Genomic DNA, 20,247 nt, shown 5'->3' on the forward strand with positions numbered 1-20,247 from the left:
AATTGCTGACACAATCTTGGGAATTGGGATGCACGAGGGGGGGTGGGGGAAGTCTGGGAATAGGGTTAGGAAACTAGGATTTTCGGAATTTATACATGTTCTTGTCTTGTGTCTTTTTTGTGTGTGTTTTGTCTTTATAAAAGTGGAAAAACCAATAATTTTTTTTTTTTTTTAAAAAAAAGGTCTTCCTACATCAGGAAGTTTAATAAAGTTTTGGCCTAATTTTAATTCCATATAACGTCAGAGTCTTTATTCCTTCCTTATGATCCCTGATGGCTGGGGCTGTCACTGCCTGATCACACAATCTCTGTAGGAAGATGTGGTTAAAGTGTGTGTGTGTGTGTGTGTGTGTGCACACACACACATGCTAGCAATTCAGTATTTTTGTTTTCTATTGAGGTTCCCCTTAGGGTGAAGTTTGGAATGCACACCAAATGTGTCTGTTGATATTAAAGTCATTAAGTAGCCTTTGGAGGTTTAGTGCAAGGCAAAATCCTTGGCCGATGGCCAGACAGAGCCAACATCTTCTTTTTCTTTTACAGGCACTATAATAGACTCTCCATTTCATACTCACAAGGTTTAGAGGTTTAAATTCCTTTATTAGAAGTTGGGATGGGTTGAGCAACTTATTCCATCCCTGTTTGCTCCCTCTGGCACTCAGCCATTGGATTGTTGCTTTCTGTTCTGTCCTGCTATATCTCATTCCTTACCATTGTATACTGTTCCACCTCTTTGTGTACATTTTGTATGCACTTCTTACGTAAGATTTCGACTTTTGATATAAAACACACACTTTTCAATGCTGCCCAATGCATTCAACAGTAAAACACACATTTTGCATGCATCTTTTATAAAATTGATATTTTTGTGCACTCTTTTCGCATGCTTAAAGTTCCCAGTTCCCAGAGAAATGCTGCAAAATCCAATTGGGAGTTGCATTATGGTTTGTAAGCAAGTACAAGAGTGATGAATTGGACCAGTCTACTGTGCAAAGTTCACTAAACAAATTCCTCCCCATATCTATCTGTCATCTATCTATAATCTATCATTTCATGAAAATGACATCACACTTGATTGTAGAAAACCAAAAGGGAGAGTGTGTGTTTGAGAGAGTCCACACCCCCGGGAGAACAGGGTGAAATACTTCACCAGAAACCCAACGTGACAAAGGCACACAAAGTGAAATGCCTACTATATAAAGGAACAAAGGATACAGTGGTACCTCAGGTTAAGTACTTATGGTAATTCGTTCTGGAGGTCTGTTCTTAACCTGAAACTGTTCTTAACCTGAAGCACCACTATAGCTAATGGGGCCTCCTGCTGCCACCACACCACCGGAGCACGATTTCTGTTCTTATCCTGAAGCAAAGTTCTTAACCTGAAGCACCATTTCTGGGTTAGCAGAGTCTGTAACCTGAAGCGTATGTAACCTGAAGCGTATGTAACCCGAGGTACCACTGTATTGCCTTATCCTGATTCGGACCATAAGTCTATCTGGATGAGCATTGTCTACCCTGGCTTGGAGTGTCTCTCCAGGGTTTCAGACATGGGGCATTCCTAATCCTATCTGGAGATGTCCAGGATTGCACCTGGGACCTTCTGCTTTACCACTGAACTTTGGCCCATCTCTCTGCAAGTCCAACCAATGGGTACACACTGGGACTTCATGCTAAAATAAAATTGTTCTGCCTTGCAAAGAAACAGTCACATCATCTGACTTCTAGGCTGCTGGTAGTCTAGCAAAATGCTCACTTTGTTTTCAGTTATCACTAGAATAATCTCTTCTACTGTGCATAAACATTATTACATATTTACTTTTGGATAAATAACAATACTCCCCCCCCCAAAAAAAAAGTTACCAGGAGAATCAGCCTTAGCGTTTTCTTCTCATTAGCCCTTTGCTTGTTGCCACCTGCTTATGAAACAAGAGCTAAGTAGGAAGTGCTAAAGTGTTCCCACTTGGCTAATGAGAGGAGACAACAGAACTCACTCCACTAATTATTTTTTTGCCAGGAGCAAATCTAGGGGCCTTGCTAGGTGAAGCTGAAAGCACTCCAACAAATTATATGTATGGAGACCAGTTTGGTGTGCATTTTAAAATCTTCCCACTGTTTTTCCCATTCCTTGAGGGCTTTATTCTTAAAGACATCATTCTTTATAATAACCATCATGTGGTCCATTTTTGTTTTTGCTACAGCTTGTCTGTCATTCCTTGTATTGCCTCCCCCTCTCTTTCCAACTGACCCCTGAGTAACTGTTCTGCCTACCTATCTCCTTGAATAAAAGCAAGGAAGGAACTGACCCTAGCATTACCTGTAATTATATAACAAGTTTAAAATTACAAGCTTCCTTGTGGAAATGCTCATTAATCTTTCTGGCAATAGACTCCTTTTGCTGTGGAATGTTTCCCAGAGTGCTGGAAGTTAACTAGATGTAAGAATTTGGCCTTGGTTAAGTTTATTGGTTTCTTATCCATTGCTTCCATTCTCTGAGGTTTGCTACTTGCAGGGGGTCACTTTGGACTGATTTGCATAAGTATGTTCTTCCTGTTCATACCCAATGCTGACTTGCACAAGTGAAATTCCAGTAATTGCATAGGTAAAATTTTCATGTCACCAAGCATCACCTCACACATAATGGTTTGGAACCAGATTTTATCATGCATAGAGCAGAACAATTGAACTCACTTTAGCAACAATGTATCTACTTTAAGCATGATGGGAAGCTTGGATCCAACCCAGTGAACAGATGGGTGACATACCCCTTAGCTTCCTTTAATTCATTTAGATATAAGCCAAGTGGGTTGCAGACAATGAAGTGATAGCATGCCATACCTTTCTGTATGCAAAAGTATTATCATTAGTCGGCAGAAGAACTGAGGTACGTTTCACAGCTACTATTTGTGACTGAAGGAACAGAGAGAGTGACATTTATCACAGTCCCTTGAAACTATCCTGTAGAATTGCAATTGCCACCTCAGGGTGTGTTTCTCATGCAAATGTTGAAATGGGCTGTCTCTATAATCCCAAGTCTGTAGCATAATGATATGGACCTACAATTTGTACATGGACCTCAGGGCTTTCCTATTGTTATGCTTGGAGAATTCCTACACATAAAACTTATTAAACGACAAAACCCCCCAAATAAACGCCCCCCTCCAAAAAAAGCTTTAAAGGTATAGGATCTCACTCCCCCCGTTAAATCAGTGGGTGAGTGGGGAGAATAGGGATTGTACATGTGGGAGAACAAAGAGAGCTCAGACCCCACAATTGAATTGTACAACCTCCAAATTGGGCTGAGCCAAATCAGTTTGTCTTACAAAAGAACCAGATAGGGGTCCAAACCAAAACTTGCAATCTGCACACACCACCCCTCCTCCTGATTCCCAGCTTGCTTCCAGCTTTTAGAACCAGGACATAACATTTCATGAAATGTCTTTCCCTTGTATCACTTCAATAACAATTCCAGAATTGCCGGTTTCCACCAGCGATTTTTTCTCCTTCCTGCTGTTTCATTCTTCTTTCTGTTATCTCTTTCCTTCTATTATCAGCTCTGTTAGATTACCATGCTGAGATTCACAGGGGCTTCTAATCCTGGGCTAATGTAGGACTGCTCTTCACCTCCCTTGCCTTCATTTTATTTTTTAATATCTAGGACAAAGGAGGCTCTTGTTTGATGTTATATTTAATTACTCGGTAATGGCTTGAAGTGAGGAGCAATCTAATTTCTGGAATGCTATTGGGCAGCCAGTCACTGACAACAGCTGAAAAGAAACCACATCTGCTGTGTGCAGCACACTTATTGTCTTCTGTCCCATTTCATGTGGACAGAAGGTGCTGCACACACAGATAGCCCATAATATGTAGCCCAGTTGCTCAGCATTTCTACTTCTTCTTCTTTTCCTTGCCAGTTAGGCTGTCTCCATATTTGTAAAGAATTGTACAAAAAAGGAAACAGATACCACCCAAAGGAGGAGAGGGGGCAGCTATTTAAATGCAGTTTGTCTTTTGTAAGGATTCTTGTCCCTAAAGGTGGAGTTGGTGCCAGTGGCGTAGCGTGGGTTGTCAGCACCCGGGGCAAGGCAAGTAATTTGCACCCCCTAACCCGTGGATTTGCGCACCCTAACCCTAACCCCCAGATGTTGCGCCCGGTGCGACCGGCCCCCCCTGCACCCCCCACGCTACGCCACTGGTTGGTGCACAACAGCAGTTTACTATTGCCATTCTGACACAGTCAAGCTGGGGGTTTTGGGGGTTTTTTTTACACACTTACCAGGAAATAGGTCCCATTGAATTCAATGAGAGCTTCCTTCAGAGTAGAGGTGCACAGGATTTTAAGGCTGCAGGCCCATTAATGATTGGAATAAATTTATATCATACATGGAAAAAAACTTAGGTAATATTAAAATAACAGTAGGTGAACTATAGAATCTGCGAAGTAAAGACAAAAGTTGAAAGAAGGAACTGCAAGAAGGTTATTAATGTGATATAGCTTAAATCGTGGTGGAGGGAAGTCAGAATGACGATATGATAATTAGTACTTTTGGAGAAATGTATTTACGTTTTGATGTTTTATTGTCTATATTTGTTTATTTTTGTGTTTTTTCTTTTTGGAAAGTTTGTGATTTTAAAAGAGTGTATATCAGAAATAAAATTTATCTAAATAAAATTTATCTAAAAAAAAAAAAGGCTGCAGGCCCAACCCTGACTTATCAGGATAAAGCCCTATTTAGCTTAGAGGGACTTGTTTTTGAATAAAACATATGTACAATTTCACAGCAAGATAGCTCACAGCCTCTGTTGGCTATTTCTATGTGACCTTAGCCTTTGACACCTGAGGTGTGTGTTTTAGGACAACCCTATTCTTGTGACTGTGAGATGCATTAACTGTTTTTAATATTGATTTTTAAATTGTTGTTACCCTGTTACCCTGGTGAAGGGCAGGTAACAAGAAGAACAGCAACAAGAACAGCAGCAGCATGGCATCCTCTGCTCTCTCAAGAACAGTAACTAATCATAGAACCATAGAATCATAGAACTGTAGAGTTGGAAGGGACCATGAGGGTAATCTAGTCCAACCCCTTGCAATGCAGGAATCTTTTGCTGATACTTTTAACATCATGGATTGCAGGTATATTCTTCTTGTGTTTTCTTTTTTCTTTTTCTTTGATTGCAACAGCCTTATTTTATGCTTGTACCTATAAGATATGGAGCTTTAGTGAATTTCAATAAAAACATTCCACCACTAACAACAACATCCAAGTTAATTAATCAAAGAAATGTTATCTAAATAATTAGATGATTAAATCTGCATAAATATGCATGTGAGGGAGGAAATCTTGTTCTAAAGTTTAGGAAGATAAGAAGCAGCTTTATACTGTACCATACATTTAATGCACTGATTTATCACTTTAAACAGTCATGGCGTCCCTCAAAGAATCGTAGGAGTTCTAGTCTGTTAAGGGTGCTGCAAAGTGTTGGAAGAATCCTATTCCCCTCTCAGAGCTATGATTCCCAGAGCGGCTTAACAATCAATTCCTCTTCACAGGGAACTCTGGGAATTGTAGCTATGGGAAGAGAACAGGGAGCCTCCTAACAATGCTCAGCACCTGTAACAAACTACAATTACCATAATTCTTCAGGGGAAGCCATGACTGTAAAAGTGGTATTATAGTGCTTTAAATATATAGCATAGATGTCAGAGGTGCCAGCTTGTGAGGGAAAGTGGGGGGGGGGCATTGTGCACATGACATCAGGACATCAGGAGCAGCTGGGGGAGGAGCTCAACATGACGGCTGTGCGGCCTAATGGCCAGCTGCTTCTCTGCCTCCAACTGGTGCTGTCACCAGTGGGAGGTTGCTTCAACCCCCCTTCTCCTCTGTGGCAGGAGGAGGAGCTGGCCACTGGAGGCATGCCATGCTCAGATCTGCATTTCACCTCCATGCTTTTTGAGCATTGAGGGGCCCTGGTCCTCACCCAAATAATAGGGGGGTAGCAAAAGGGCTTGGCTCCCATGAGCTGGTGCCCATGAGACATGTTGCCCCAGACACAAAGGAACTTGAATGAATGAGAACTAAACATCCGAGATAGGCTTTCCCCACATTGTCACCAACATATGGTGAGCAGGTGTGCATGTGCCCACAGAGGCCTTCCCTAACATGCCATTGAGTCTTCTCCCCTCCATGGAAATTACGCTGGGAGAGCAGTAAATAATAGATATACATATGTGCAAGCATATTCCTAGACAGAGGCTATATTTACAGTATGCATTTGAAGCACTTTTATAACACTTTTCAGGAGACACTGGGACACACACCCACACACCCTTTGCAAGGGATTAGGAAGATACACACAAACCAAACAAGAAATGGGGACAGATGGAAGTTGTTAAGTTGACAATAATGTTGAAGAAGGATTACAGTGAAAATTTGATTGAAGGAAACTGGTTGCACAAGATCTATAAAGTGAACTGGGGGTTGTTGGAACTGGAGTGGGTATTATGCTGGTGCAACATCTGTAGTAACAGTAATGCAAGGAAAGACAAAACATGACTTTTTAATCATCTATGTAATAGTTATGTATTGTTGCCATGAAATATTAGTTCTCTTAGTTAATTGGTGGAGCTCGCCATGCGGAATCTCTCCATATATAGAACTGTAATGAATATATGTGAAGAAGGAGCCATGGACAGACATGAGTCTGACTGCTGTACTTGACTCCTGCAGGTTGTTGTGGGAAGGAAGTGGGCTGGGAAGGACACTGCCATACCCCTCTGGGTGTTCTTTGATGACAGCCCAAATGCAATACCATATGAGTGCCATATGGAGATTGGGTCAGGGGGCACTTCAAGGCCAACTTGGAGCAAAACCTGTGAACTATATTTGGACAGAGCTAAATATGAAGTGTGGGAGTGAGAAGATGAACTTGCAGAACCACAAAGAAAAATTATCCCAAAGTGATACTGAGGTGGGATAAACCTCTGGCCAGATGGTTGGAGTTTGGTGGATGACAGCCTCTGGAATATAGACTCTATCTATCTATCAATATCATCTATCCAATTTCTATACCACCCTTCATCAGAAGATCACAGGGCAGTTTACAATATAAAAACACAAAAACACATAACATAGTAAAAAAACAAAAAACACCAATATTTTTAAAGGTAATAGATTGCTCAATTAGATCAATTTTCTGAGCATTTTGTGTTGCAGTAGTAGTTGTTTTTCCCTCCCTAAGGTAGCTCAGTAGTGAGCCAGTAATTTGCTTGACTTTCTTCTTTGTAAAGCCAACCTGAGGAGTCACAGCATGGACCTCTATCCCCTTTGGGCATTGAAGACCCAGCAGGTGAACCTGGAGGACAGGGAATGCTCTGGGGCTCTATTGTAAACTGTGAGTAGTGCTGCCCTATAATTGTGCTAAGGGGGCATAATGTAAAGTATATACTGTTTGTATTACTGACTGCTGGAGCTTCTAGCAGATGCTTTCATTCTTCTTCATCTTCATCTTCAGTTCTGATAGGTCGAAGGGGAGAGAAACCTACAAAAGAGATTAAGAGATTTCTTTAACACATTGCTCATGCTTGATTTTGTCTCTGCTTTGCAAATGGATGCAAGACAGTAAAAGATTTTTGCTACAAAGAGATGTGAGACTAGAAAGCAACCTTAGCTTTCTGATTCATGGTACATTAAAATGCCTCAATTTGCATGCTTCAGAACCTCCTTCCATGTAGACACATCTCTAGTTTGCTCTTCAGTTGCCATGCACTTCCCTTTGGTCTGCTGCTTCAAAGGGACAGTTTGGTCTTCTGCTTCAAAGGGGCAAAGGGAAAACCGATGATGCCTGCAATCTCATGGGATATTTGGTAATTACTATCCCTTTCAGAATTGTATTCCTTGTGAAGGAAGAAGAGAAAAAGGCAACAGGGATGTATGTGAGCATTGAAGGTCCTCCAAGAATAAAAGATTTGTGGTAAGCAAGAAAGAATTTCAACAAGGCCACCATTTTTGCCTACAGGTGGAGTGTGCATATTACTTTGTGTACACTACATTATATGAGGATGAGCATAAGCATAAGAAGAACCTGCTCAATCAGGCCAGTGGCCCATCTAGTCCAGCATCCCAAACTCACAGTGACCAATCAGATGTCTATGGGAAGACTGCAAGCATGACCTGAGTGCAACAACACTCTCTTCTCATGCAATTTCCAGCAACTGGTATTTGGAACCATGCTGCCTCCAACAGTGGTGGTAGAGTTGGAGACTTTTGCTAAGGCAGATGATATCCTCTTCTACCAAGGACCATTACCCCACAAGATAATTCACCTGAAGGCCACAAACAATTAGCCAATTACTCTAATTGCATTAGGCAACAAATTGCATGTGTGTGAGAGAGAAAGTATATAACCAAAGAAGATATTACTGTGTATTGTTGCCATATCCTGAAGCTCTTGCTACTCTGATGCTGATCTTCTTAAATGACCATGACAACTACCCTGGGAAGGCAGGGATGGGGAACTGATGGCCCTTTAGATGTTATTGGGCTACAACTCCCATCTTTCCAGATGATTGACTGTGCTGGTTAGGGCTGATGGGAGTTGAGTCCAAGGAACATCTGGAAGGCTGCAGGTTCTTTATCCCTGCTGGAGGGAAAGGTGGGTGAAGACACGTGCTAGTTCCTTCTACCAGGACTGTTGTTATTATTTGCCAAAGCAAGCAGGTGATGAAGGGAGGGTTGGATGCTGCTGTTAAAAGTGCATGGAGCACCTTGCTGTAGGACCACCTGCTTGGCCACTCTCTTTGACAGCCCTCCCCATTGAGTAAATGGAGAACAGCTGCTAGGAAATGCCTCAGGACAGCATGAAATTAAGGGGAGGGATGCAGCCAGCTCTTAGCTCAGACAGTCCCCACACATGGGCTACAACAATACATTTCAAAACTTTTGAAAAAAAAAGCAAAAAATGGTTGTATCCCAAGGAAATGTTTCTTTAAAAGTGCATTGTGAGGAATGAGTGATCTATAATAGCTAGTGTGGTAAAACTGGTTGTATGCTGGGCCAAACAGAAACACTGCCCCCTCCCCCCAGCTCACTGCAGAAATTAGGACGGGGGTGGAATGCAGCAGAACCAAACAAACATGGGCGTTATTGGTGGCAACATGCACAACTTTGCCCTATAGTGTACTCAGAAGGAAGTCCTGTTGAGCTCAATAGAGTTTACAAACAGGTCAGGGTACAGAAGTGCAGCCTATGTCTTCCAAGTTTCTTCTCCTGATATAGGCATTATTTAGGAAACCCATTATATTCATGACAGCATCTTTATCTAGACGTCTCTGTTCCTTTTCATATGTTGGTTATCCCTCAGTGGTAGGGCACCTGCTTTGCATGCAGAAAGTTCCAGCTTCCATCCCCAACAGCTCTAGGATAAGGATAAAATCCTGCCTAAAACCATGTACAGCTGCTGCTAGTCAGTGTAAACCAGGGTGTCCAAACTTGACTTGGGTCTCCAGCTGTTTTGGGGCTACAATTCCCACCATCCCTGACCACTGGTCCTGCTAGCTAGGGATGATGGGAGTTGTAGTTCAAAAACACATGGAGACCCAAGTGGACACCACAGATGGAAACTGTGGTGTAAATAATACTGATCTAGATGGACCAAATGTCTGACTCAGTATAAGGCAGCTTGTTGTGTTCCATTATGAAGATTCACAAGAAACCAAGATCCCACATGCATAGTTTGCTTCTTTTTCCTGGTGTGAAAGGCTATGAACTTTTGTGTTTTCTTTCATTCTTTCTACTGTAAAAAAACCCAGGAACTATTGTTTTTCTTACTGGATCAATATGTTGAAGTTGCTTAAATAAAATATGAAGACTGCAGTTGTGTGGTGTTTGACACACCAGGTTGCCAACAACCTCAAAGGGAGTGTTGACCCATGGATGTGAGATTCAGTATAACTGGCTCACACAGTCCATCTAAGCCCAAAGGATATGTTTTTATTGGTTTTTATCATAGTGAGAATCTGACCCTGATTTTTCCCCCTACTTCCTATCTCCCTTGATATATTATGGATTAGAAGACCATATTTACATTTGTATGACAGCTTTGAAACATTTGGTCTTGCTGTCGGCCTGGAGAGTGAAATTTTATTTTATGTATATATGAATTTATCAGTCATATAGTGTTAGCTGCTGATGTAAGAAACAAACAGATGTGGGTCAACTCAGAGGACAATTCCCCAAGTAGCACAGTATGGGGCAGATGTTTCCCAAGGCAAAACAGCAGCAGTGAGGAAGGTCAGGCCTGAGGGACAAATGTGGCATGCCCTCCAACATGCCACAGAGCATCTTTTGCATCCGTGCTCCTGCATGAGTCGTGTGACTCGCATGAGAGTGGCTCCCAAATGCATGTTTTGGGGGGTCATGTTCTAGCGAGAGGGGTCACATGAGAGCACCACCCCAAAAAAGGGCATCTTATGGGGCTGTGCTCTTGCAGAAGCCAAAACAAGACATCCTGGGATCCAATAAGAAGCTGGGATGACGTGTAATTCTGGGATGTCCTGGTCAGATTGAGACAGTTTAGCGGGTATGCTATGGGCCTCCAGACATCTCTATCTATGCTGGATCTACACTGACCTGTTTAACGATATTAGAATGATATTAGATATGTCGTTCTAAAACGTCATAGAGCATACTTTTAAATTAAACCATTTTTTATCTTGGTTTTTGCCCGTCAAAACGCTGTCTCCCTGGCCTTCACAGTTGAAAGAAATTTGCTTCTGAATGCCAGTTGTTTGAAACTACAGGAGGTGTGAGTGCACTTGTCCTTAGGATCCTGTTGCTGATTTCCCATAGGCATTTGGTTGATCACTGTGAGAACAGGATGCTGGACTAGATGGGCCATTGGCCTGATCCAGCAGGCTCTTCTTGTGTTCTTAATTTCAGAGGGGGTGGGGGGAAAGCAAGAGAAAGCTTTGTCACTGATTCAAGCAGCACTGCATATTAATTAAGAGGAGAATAGAATTGTAGTATTTTGAAGGTACCCTGAGGACTATCTAGTCCAACCCCTTGCAATGCAGGAATATGCAGCTGTCCCATACGGGGATAAAACCTTCAGCCTTGGAGTAATCAGCACCATGCTCTAACTGAGCTATCCATTATCAATGCAGTGGGTGAGAGAAATTTAGTTTCTTCATCTGACCAAAGATTCTGCATTGGAATCACAGCTTCAATGGGGGCATCAATTTCTGCATACTCCTTTCAGAGTCATTCTTACTGCATTGCTCATCTTGGGACCCCTCAGAAACTCCCATGGTGCCTGCCACAACAGCACTTGATCCTTGTCGGTAGAACAAATAGTCCAAATCAAACAATAAATCCTTTCATGCACTCTACAAACTTCTTATTAGGTAATATACTGGGGGTAAATTGCTGGTAGCTGCATGTTTCATTATTTACCTTAACCTAGAGGTGTGTGTGGGGGGGTGACTGGTCCCCCAAGTGTTAGACTACAACATCTATCAGTCCCAGTGTTCATGGTCAGTGGTACAGTTAGTAACTGTAGTCAAGCAACTTCTGGAGGTGCTTCAAGTTCTGCACCTGTCTGGCCTGTTGCTTTTTGGAAATAATACAGTCCATATGAGTTTACTTTCAGCTGCTCTCTTTCTCTCTGCTAGGGCCAGATATGGCCTGAGAGGCCAGCTGATAGGTGGGAGATTGAAGCAGATGCTGGAAACAGGATATACTTCCCTGTTTTCAAGTGTAATTGCTAGACTGCATCCTAAGAAAGACAACTGACATTCAAAACGATTCAGATGTTATCTCCTAGTGGCCAGCCTTATAGCTCTGAGGCCTTCTCCTTGGAGCTTTGATTAGCTTGTCACTCTCCAATAATTGAAAGCTGTGCGGGGTCATGAAATGGCATTTCTCTCTGAGTCTCTCTGCTTGTTATGGTGTATCTCTGGTCTGCTACAGAACAACCTTTTTCAGTCCAGTACCCTATAGAAGTTTTGTACTCCCAGAAGCCCTCCCCAACATGGACAATGCATGGGGATGATGGGGAGCATCAGGGGAGCACAAAGTTGGGGACGGCTGCAACGGAACTCACTTAGTCTCCAAGCCCACCAAAAATGAACATAGGAAAAGATCTGAATATCGTATCTTTTATATATATATAGCAACATTTATATATAGCTAGTTTGCTATTGCCCATCCCTTGGTAGCCTTACAGATTACTGCAATGTGCTCTAAGTGGAGCTATACTTGGGGTTGGCTTGGAGACTGCAGCTAGTTCAAAACACAGCAGTTAAGTTTCATATGGCATAAACTACCACTTGCTTGTGAAGTTATCCCTGGTTTATCCCTTAACTACCTAGTAGGTCATGGTGGGAAGGTGTCTCCTGCAAGTCCCCAAGGTCTTAGAAGCTCACTCTGCAGTAGCTCAGAGCAGGGCTTTTAGTGTGGCTGCCCCTGCTCTGTGGAACAGCATTTATGTTGAGGCATGCCAGGGACCCACAACTGGAAACAGTTGAAGAAATTTTTGTTCCGACAGGTTTTCTGAGCTGAATAAATGGGTCTTTGCTGTGAGTGTCTATTATGTATTGTTTTTGTTTATTTATTGGCTGTGTTTTTAACTGTTTTCCCCCCTTCTGTTTTTATTGTTTATCACCTGGAAGGCAAATGATGATGATAATAACTAATAAATAATTTATTAAAGATGTTACTTTCCCCAAAGGCTTCCAAGCAACTAGCAACACATTTAGAAACAATAAAATAAACATATCATACTATAAAAACAAGTAAACTCCATAACAGTTACTGGAAGCTTTGGCAACCAACTGTATAGTTTTTAGGTTTCATTTCATTTATAGGGGAAGTGTAGGATTGACTAATGTTGCTCAGAGACCCAGAACATTTTAAGAAATTCATGAGTGGAGATGGAAAAAGACAACTGGATAAATGCTTTTTTTCATCCCACCCCATTTCTCTTCGCTTCTGTATGCTCTGTGGATATTTCAATGAGTAGACTCCTTAGAGTCATTCTTTAAGGCAGCTTCCCCCAGCCCAGTGATTTCTGGGGAATGTTGGACTACAACTACCATAAGTTAGAACCATCCCCATGACCTTGAGTCTTTTCTTTTATTATTATTTTTTAATTTGTGTTTTATTGATCATCAGTTACAAATTAATTAGATGTAAAAAGAAGAAAAGAAAGAGAATTATATCAACAATAACAACAAAACGGTGGAGTACAGAGCCATCACAAAGAGGGGAAAATATACAGAGGCAATCTCAGTTGTGGATGTACAGTATTCAGATGAAACTATCATTCCATAATGTTTTGTGCATTGCTGGCAGATGGAAACCATACTCAGTAAATTCTGCATATTCAATATGTTTCATAAAATTTTCTGTTTTTCTTTCCAGTACAATTATGAAATGTCTGGTCCAATTAGACCCCCAAATAGCTCTATTATTTTATTTACATCTAGAAGCTCAAGGAACGCCTAATAAATACCTTATTACCCTTGATTCTTATTGGAGCAGTCCCTTTATTTTTCAAAAGGAGAGCAAATCCCTTTAAAAAAAAAAAAGTGTGTGTGACCTACATAACATTAAGATCTTTGCTGCGTGGATTTTTTCGGCCAGTGAAGCAGCAGGAGAATCTGCATTTGGCACAATGTTGTGCCTTAGCTCATGCAACAGCTGTTCTATAGGGAAAGCTATTTCGACTAGTTAGATTTCTGACACCCCTTTGAATGGTGGCTGGCAGGGAAAGACTTGAGCTGTCACAGCTTGGCTGCAGGGATTCGGTCAGAAGACAGAGAGTGAAGAAAAGATGGTGCATTCAAATAAATATAAACACTGCGTGGATTGATTCTTGCTGTGCATGCTTCCAAGTTTCCACTTTTTATGAATCATTTTTCTTCTTCAAGATTTAAGGGTCACCAGTAGTTAACTTCAATTTCAGAAATAGCCAGATGGTTGTACTTATTTCAGTCAAGGGAAGCGAGTGTTATATATTTGCAGTTAGATGAACAGGGATATCCTCTGGAAGACGATATTGTCCTCGTCTTCCCCCGTCCTCCCCTTTCCAAAATATTTCTCCACATTGCTGACAACTCTGAACCTGAACACCATATCACTATATATAGTTCAGAGTGGGGAGCAATTGCCCATATTCCTAAGCCATGGTGGTCAAACACGTGACCCCCAGGCACACATAGCCCGTGAGGTCTTTTGGCAGCCCTCAACAATGTCTACATCAAGTTCATTATCAGGAACAAGCTGGACGTAAATCACACTGTGCAAGTTGCAGTTAATTCTTTTTTTCTTTTTCAAAATTGTTTAAAAAAGTAATGCAATGCAATAGTAAGCAAGACAAGGTTGACTACCAATTTTACTACGATTTTTTAAACTCTGCTCAAAATCAAGCTGTCATTGAATCCAAAGAACCATTAAATATGACTGACCATTTGACAATATCAGCTTTTAAAAATCTAACAGTAGTGGCATTCAGCTACTACTTAAATTAGAATACAGGTCTCCCTACAATCACATTACCTATACACAATTCTGTACTGTTTTTATACTGAAGCTAACAATGAGCTGCACTCGACTTCACATTCTTAGCAAAATCATTGACTTTTGAGCACAAAATCTTTACAGCAGCTTTATAACTCCACTCTTCCTCTTCTTCTTCTTCTTCCTCATCATCTTCTTCAGGTTCTACTTTCTTCTTGGAGCCTGCTGGGCTACCTGGACCTTTCTTTCCTGCATCACCCTTCCCCTTGGCACAATATGCTGCAACATCCTTCTCATACTTCTCCTTTAGTTTTGCTGCCTTCTGCTCAAAGTGCTGTTTGTCTTTTGCTGTTTGCTCAGACCACATTTCACCTAGTTTCTTTGCTGTATCACCAATAGACAAACCTGGGTGGTCACTTTTTATCTTTGGGTGATGCTCAGAACAAAACAGGAAGAAAGCAGATGGTGGTCTTTGGGGGGCATTGGGGTCCTCCTCCTCCTCCTTCTTCTCCCCTTTAGGAGGAATATAACTTTTCATCTCCCTATCATAATGAACTTTGTCACCCTTTGCCATGTCCTCAAACTTGCCTTTTTCTTTTGCTGACATTGTCCTCCATTTCTCGGAACATTTCTTGGAGAAGTTGGAAAAGTTGACCGAAGTGTCCAGGTGCTTCTTCTTATGCTCCTTGCGGCACTTTTGCATGAAATAAGCGTACGAGAATATCTTGCCCAGAGGCTTGTTTGGGTCGCCTTTGCCAATGGCTGTGGCAACAGTCCCTGATCGGTGGGAAAAGACTTTGTGGTACTTAGCTCCTCACCTGGTGGAGCTGAGGAAGAGAAGCAGCGGCCATTGGTGATGTTGAGAGGGGGGTCAAGTAAAGTGCAAGGATCACCTTCCTTCACTGCAGTCAAATGGGTTGCAGTTAATTCTTCATTAGCAAAGACACGATCTGCACAAACTTGCTGGATTTGCAGGCCTAATGAGCACAGCAGCTCATCCCCAGTAGGTCTGACCCCCATGAAGCAGTTACTGAGACTGATGTTCTCTGCCTCCCCACAGCTGTCTAAGTCCCCTCCTCTCCAGAGCTTTTTCCAAGCAGTTGGAGACTTCACCTGGGTGAAGCCATCCTTTCATCTGCCCTTTTCATGTCTCTTCTGGTTCTGGGAGGGAAGCTTGTTGCGGCAAGAGGGGGAGACACCTGCGACTCTGCACCAGTCTGATTCATTTCTGCCTCTTGGCCTCCTTTGTCCCATGCTCCTCCTTCAGCTTCTGCCTCTGATTCTGGTCTTTTTCTCTGCTCCAGACCCTGCCAGCTCACCAAATCCTCTTACCTCTTCAGCACCTCCTCCTCCTCTTAGTCTTTTCTCTCTACTCCCTCTGACCACTCATCATTGTCCCATCACCAACCCTCGGGCTCTGAGACTTCTTTCCTTCAAGGTTCCCCAGCTGGTTCCTCCCAACATTCCTCTGCATCTAACTAGTCCATGATATGCATGTACAGTGCCCTTAGACCTACTGCCTCCAGACCACCTTTTTTAAGGGATTGGGGGAAGCGAGGAATTTCTTTTCAACCCCTTTTCTAATGATCTCCAACATAAAATTTACAGTTTTCCATAGCTGCCCCACACTGGTTCAACATCTTCAATGAATAATAATAATAATAATAATAATAATAATAATAATAATAATAATAGCCTCCAACAAAATATAAAAGAACATATGATACATATCAGACATTATGACCCCAAGGTCACATTCCAGGTTATAGAATCTTAGAGTTGGAAGGGATCTCAAAAATCATCTAGTTCAACCCCCTGCAATGCAGAAATTTCAACTAAATCATACATGGCAGATGGCCATCCAACTTCTGCTTAAAAACCTCCAAGTAGAGTCCACAACCCACTGAGGGGGGTTGTTCCAGCACCAGTGGAACCACCAGTCACCACCAGTTCAGTCCCATTAGTATATATGGGAATTGAGGGTGTTTTTGCCCCAGTGTGCATCACTTTACCCTTACATACTTTGAATTGAATGTACCAATTTATTGCCCATTTACCAATTTAAGAGTTCCCTTTGGAGTTCCTTGCAATCACTTTTTTTTTTTAATGCCTTGAACAATTTGGTATCATAAGCAAACTTGGCTACTTCATAGTTCACCCCCAACTTGGAGGGCTTTAAAAGAGGATTAGACAAATTCACGGAAGATATGGATGCCAGTGGCTACTAGTTATGATGGTTATGTTCTTCTTCCACAGTTGAAGGCAGCAGTGCTTTTGAATACCAGATGCTGGAAACCATGGGGAGGGGGAGTGCTCTTCTACTTGGGTTCTGCTTGAGAACAAGATGCTGGACTATATAAAGGCATCAGCCTGATCCAACAGGCTTTTCTTAAGTTCTTACATCCTAATCTTTCTGGGTCTGCAATTTCTACTTTGGAAGAACTGTCCATTTATTCCTCAAGTGTCTGTAGATGTACCTTCATGGAACTCCATATATGTGGGGTTGGTGTGTAATTTTTTCCCTGGGTTTGCACAAATGCTTGTTCCCAATTTCTGGATTTGCTTCATTAAGTTGATTCACCCAGTCTTTGGAGGCTGCTTAAAGGCCTAATAGCATATTGAAGAAGAAATCTGGTCTGAAATTCATTGCAGCCTTCTGTGTTTTAACCTGGTTTTCCCTTGAAAGCCCCCAGGAACATACAGGATTCAATATGAGAGAGAACTCCAAATAGCATTTCTTTTCTGAGCACTGTTTGAAAGCAGGAAGAAGGCATATCATCTAAAGCTTTTGAGAATAAATATAGTGAGAGGAAGGCTCGGATAACCTCAAATGGCTAAGATGTACAGACTTTCCCCTCCCACCTCACTCCTGAAAATCCATCTGTGATGCTAGTTATACCTGTTAACATCCACCTTGATAGTGCAAACCAGTTTCAAATGCAACAGAAAATGGTACTAATTACCAGAATTTCTGGCTATGCCTATACTGGATTCTTCATTGGCAGGCTAATGGGTGACCTGCTCTGTCTTGGCTTTTATATCTGTAGTATGATTAGGAGGCTCATAAGCCACATATAATACAAAGCCTTCTAAATTTAGCCCAATAATTGAGCCATGTGACATTACCTTTCCACTGATGAGAGGAGCTGGAAATCAATGCAATTGATCGATGTGATTTGCTGTCTTCATGATGAGAAAGGGAAATGTGAGAACCCTTTTTCATCACTGCAGAAGCTCCCCGAAGCACAGACTCCAGCAAAATGTCCAAATGGTTCCAGTTTTGGCCAGGTAAATTCAGAAATCACCACTGAAACCATAGAATCAAGAAATATCATTTTGGGGAAGAAGAAAATGTGCTGGTTTATGGTCCCTGCTCTAAAAGAGGAGTGGGAAATACAGAAAAAACCTAGCACTTGTTCCAGCTGGTCCACCACCTCCCGACATGCCTATCTCCTGCCAGCTGTTCTGTGGAAAGATCCTTATTTGCTTATTTTTGATGTTGATCATTGTGATTTTATGATTGGATGCTGATATTACTTGCAAGCCACTGAAGAATGAGCTTGTGTACTGAAAGGCATTTGTAAATGACTGCAGTAACTAAATACAAAATTGAGTTTATTTTAGTCCTCTTTGAATAAAGTGTTGATTTAGATGCAGCCTTAAACAGACTCAGTCTACTGACCCATCCTGTTCCACTTTGCCTTCACTGATTGGCAATGCCTCTCCGGAAAGTTGAGAGAATTAGCAACTTGGGGAACTTTGAAAACATTCCTGAGTTACGGCGGTAATCATTTTGAAGTTCTTGGATTTTGAAAACTGTTCCCATCTGGACTGAAAAAGGAAATGAAGGGAGTGACACATGCTGGTTTTGCGTGGCTTTTGACAATGCACCTGTCCTGGGGATTTTGTGCCATATGGTGCTCTGCCTCAGGCTGCAAGAGAGAACGGGTGTAGCTCAGTAGCAAAGCAATTGTTCTGCATACAGAAGGTCCTAGGATCAATCTCCAGCATCTCCAGTAGAGGTGGGGAAAGCCTCATTTCATCCTTTCTTTTCTTTTTATTAATAGTTTGTATTCATGTTAATATAAATATATATAAAAAATAGAAAATATGAATAGAAACATGTATTAATAAGAAAGGAGGAAGAATAGGTGAATTTAATATTAAATTAATGTGAAAAAATATTTAAGGAGATATATTGACTGCTGCTTTGTCAGAACTCTATAAACGCATACCATCTTTTGATAAATTTGTTTTGATCATTGCTATAAATTGCCCCCCCCAATTATATGTTTGCTTTATCTGCAAGTCCATTTCCCAGCTTTAGTCATTCCATAACTGTTGGGGGATTTGGGGGGCAATGGGAACTCACAGGCAACATTTTGGCAACTTCTGGGATAAAGGCTACCTCTGATTTCTTGTTCTCATTCCTTCATTCAAGCCCCTTCCTTTGTGTCTGTATCAATGCATACCTTTTTCTTTTGTGTTTTAAATGTTAGAATTAGATTTTAAAATTTACTGTACTTTCTGTGTGGTCATGAAAAGCATTATTATTATTTTTTAAAATAAAAAAAATACAGGATGAAATGTAGGAATGATTTAATAAAATGGATCCCAAATTCTCGGGAGGAATGTATGCAGATGTGGAGAACCACATACTAAATCACTCCAGGTAATTTTCTTTTCTTTTCTGGCCAGGTATGTGAGGGAAAGAAGAGGAAAGGGCAAGAATGATCAATGCCTCACTGAAATATTTATAGAAATCTACAGCCAAATTCTGCAGCTGCTTGAAGATCAAGAGTGCCTCTTATCTCCCTCCATGGGTCAGAGAATCAAAACTTCCTTCCTTATTAGCTTCGGAGACAAAGGAACAAGGTTGTCATATTCATCTAAATAACTCAAGACACCTGAATAACTTCAGGGGTAAGGAGAAAGCGACATGCTGTACAGTGTAAGAGCTGGAGGGCTAGTACTAAATACAGAGTCTGGGCAGATGGCTATCCTGTCTCACAGCTGCACCTGATTCATGAGTAAAGATGCCGCTCAGTGGTCAGCAGGCTACTGCAGGTGACACAGAAAATCCAACTTTGGGATATTTTGGCCTTTGGGAAGCCTAAAAGCGAGACATGAATGCAATGCTCTCACCTCCTGCAGTTTCCAGCAACTGGTATTTGGAGGTAAAAAGGAAAAGGAAAAGGGTAAAGGGTAGAGGGTAAAGGACCCCTGGATGGTTAAGTCCAGTCAAAGGAGACTATGGCGCTCATCTCACTTTCAGGCCGAGGGAGTCGGCATTTGTCCACAGACAGCTTTCTGGGTCATGTGGCCAGCATGACTAAACTGCTTCTGGCACAACGGAAACACCGTGACAGAAGCCAGAGCACACGGAAATGCTGTTTACTTTCCCGCCACAGTGGTACCTATTTATCTACTTGCACTGGTGTGCTTTCGAACTGCTAGATTGGCAGGAGCTGAGACAGAGCAACTGGAGCTCACTCTGTTGTGGGGATTTGAACCGCCGACCTTCTGATCAGCAAGTGCAAGAGGCTCAGTGGTTTAGGCCACAGCGCCACCCTATACAGCCTCTGACTGTGGAGCTTCTAACTTTCATCTTTATCCTGCTTTGTTTGTTCATTGACCCTGACTACTAGTTTCTCCCATGGCTTCTCAACTTGTGACTCACCTCCAACAACATTTCTAAATGGTGATTCTGTGAAACAGGATGCTAGATTAGATGG

At 41.8% G+C, this 20,247-nt stretch overlaps 1 long non-coding RNA gene and 1 pseudogene across 2 annotated transcripts in view; one reads left to right on the top strand and one right to left on the bottom strand.

The window, feature by feature from the left end:
• LOC308578603 overlaps positions 1 to 19,696 on the top strand; it is a 74,920-nt gene extending 55,224 nt beyond the window's left edge. The window contains exons 2-3 of the long non-coding RNA XR_014004023.1: positions 7,881 to 7,967; positions 19,211 to 19,696. This is a non-coding gene — a long non-coding RNA (uncharacterized lncRNA). The remainder of the gene's footprint in view (positions 1 to 7,880; positions 7,968 to 19,210) is intronic.
• Positions 14,400 to 16,962, bottom strand: LOC308578672 (high mobility group protein B2 pseudogene; annotated as a pseudogene). The gene is made up of 2 exons: positions 16,914 to 16,962; positions 14,400 to 15,322 (listed from the first exon to the last, which is right to left on the bottom strand). The product of its transcript is annotated as a high mobility group protein B2 pseudogene (transcript).
• Positions 19,697 to 20,247: the final 551 nt, after the last annotated feature.

The sequence above is a fragment of the Podarcis bocagei genome, assembly GCF_964188305.1.
Source record: "Podarcis bocagei genome assembly, chromosome: Z".
NCBI classification, from domain to species: domain Eukaryota; kingdom Metazoa; phylum Chordata; class Lepidosauria; order Squamata; family Lacertidae; genus Podarcis; species Podarcis bocagei.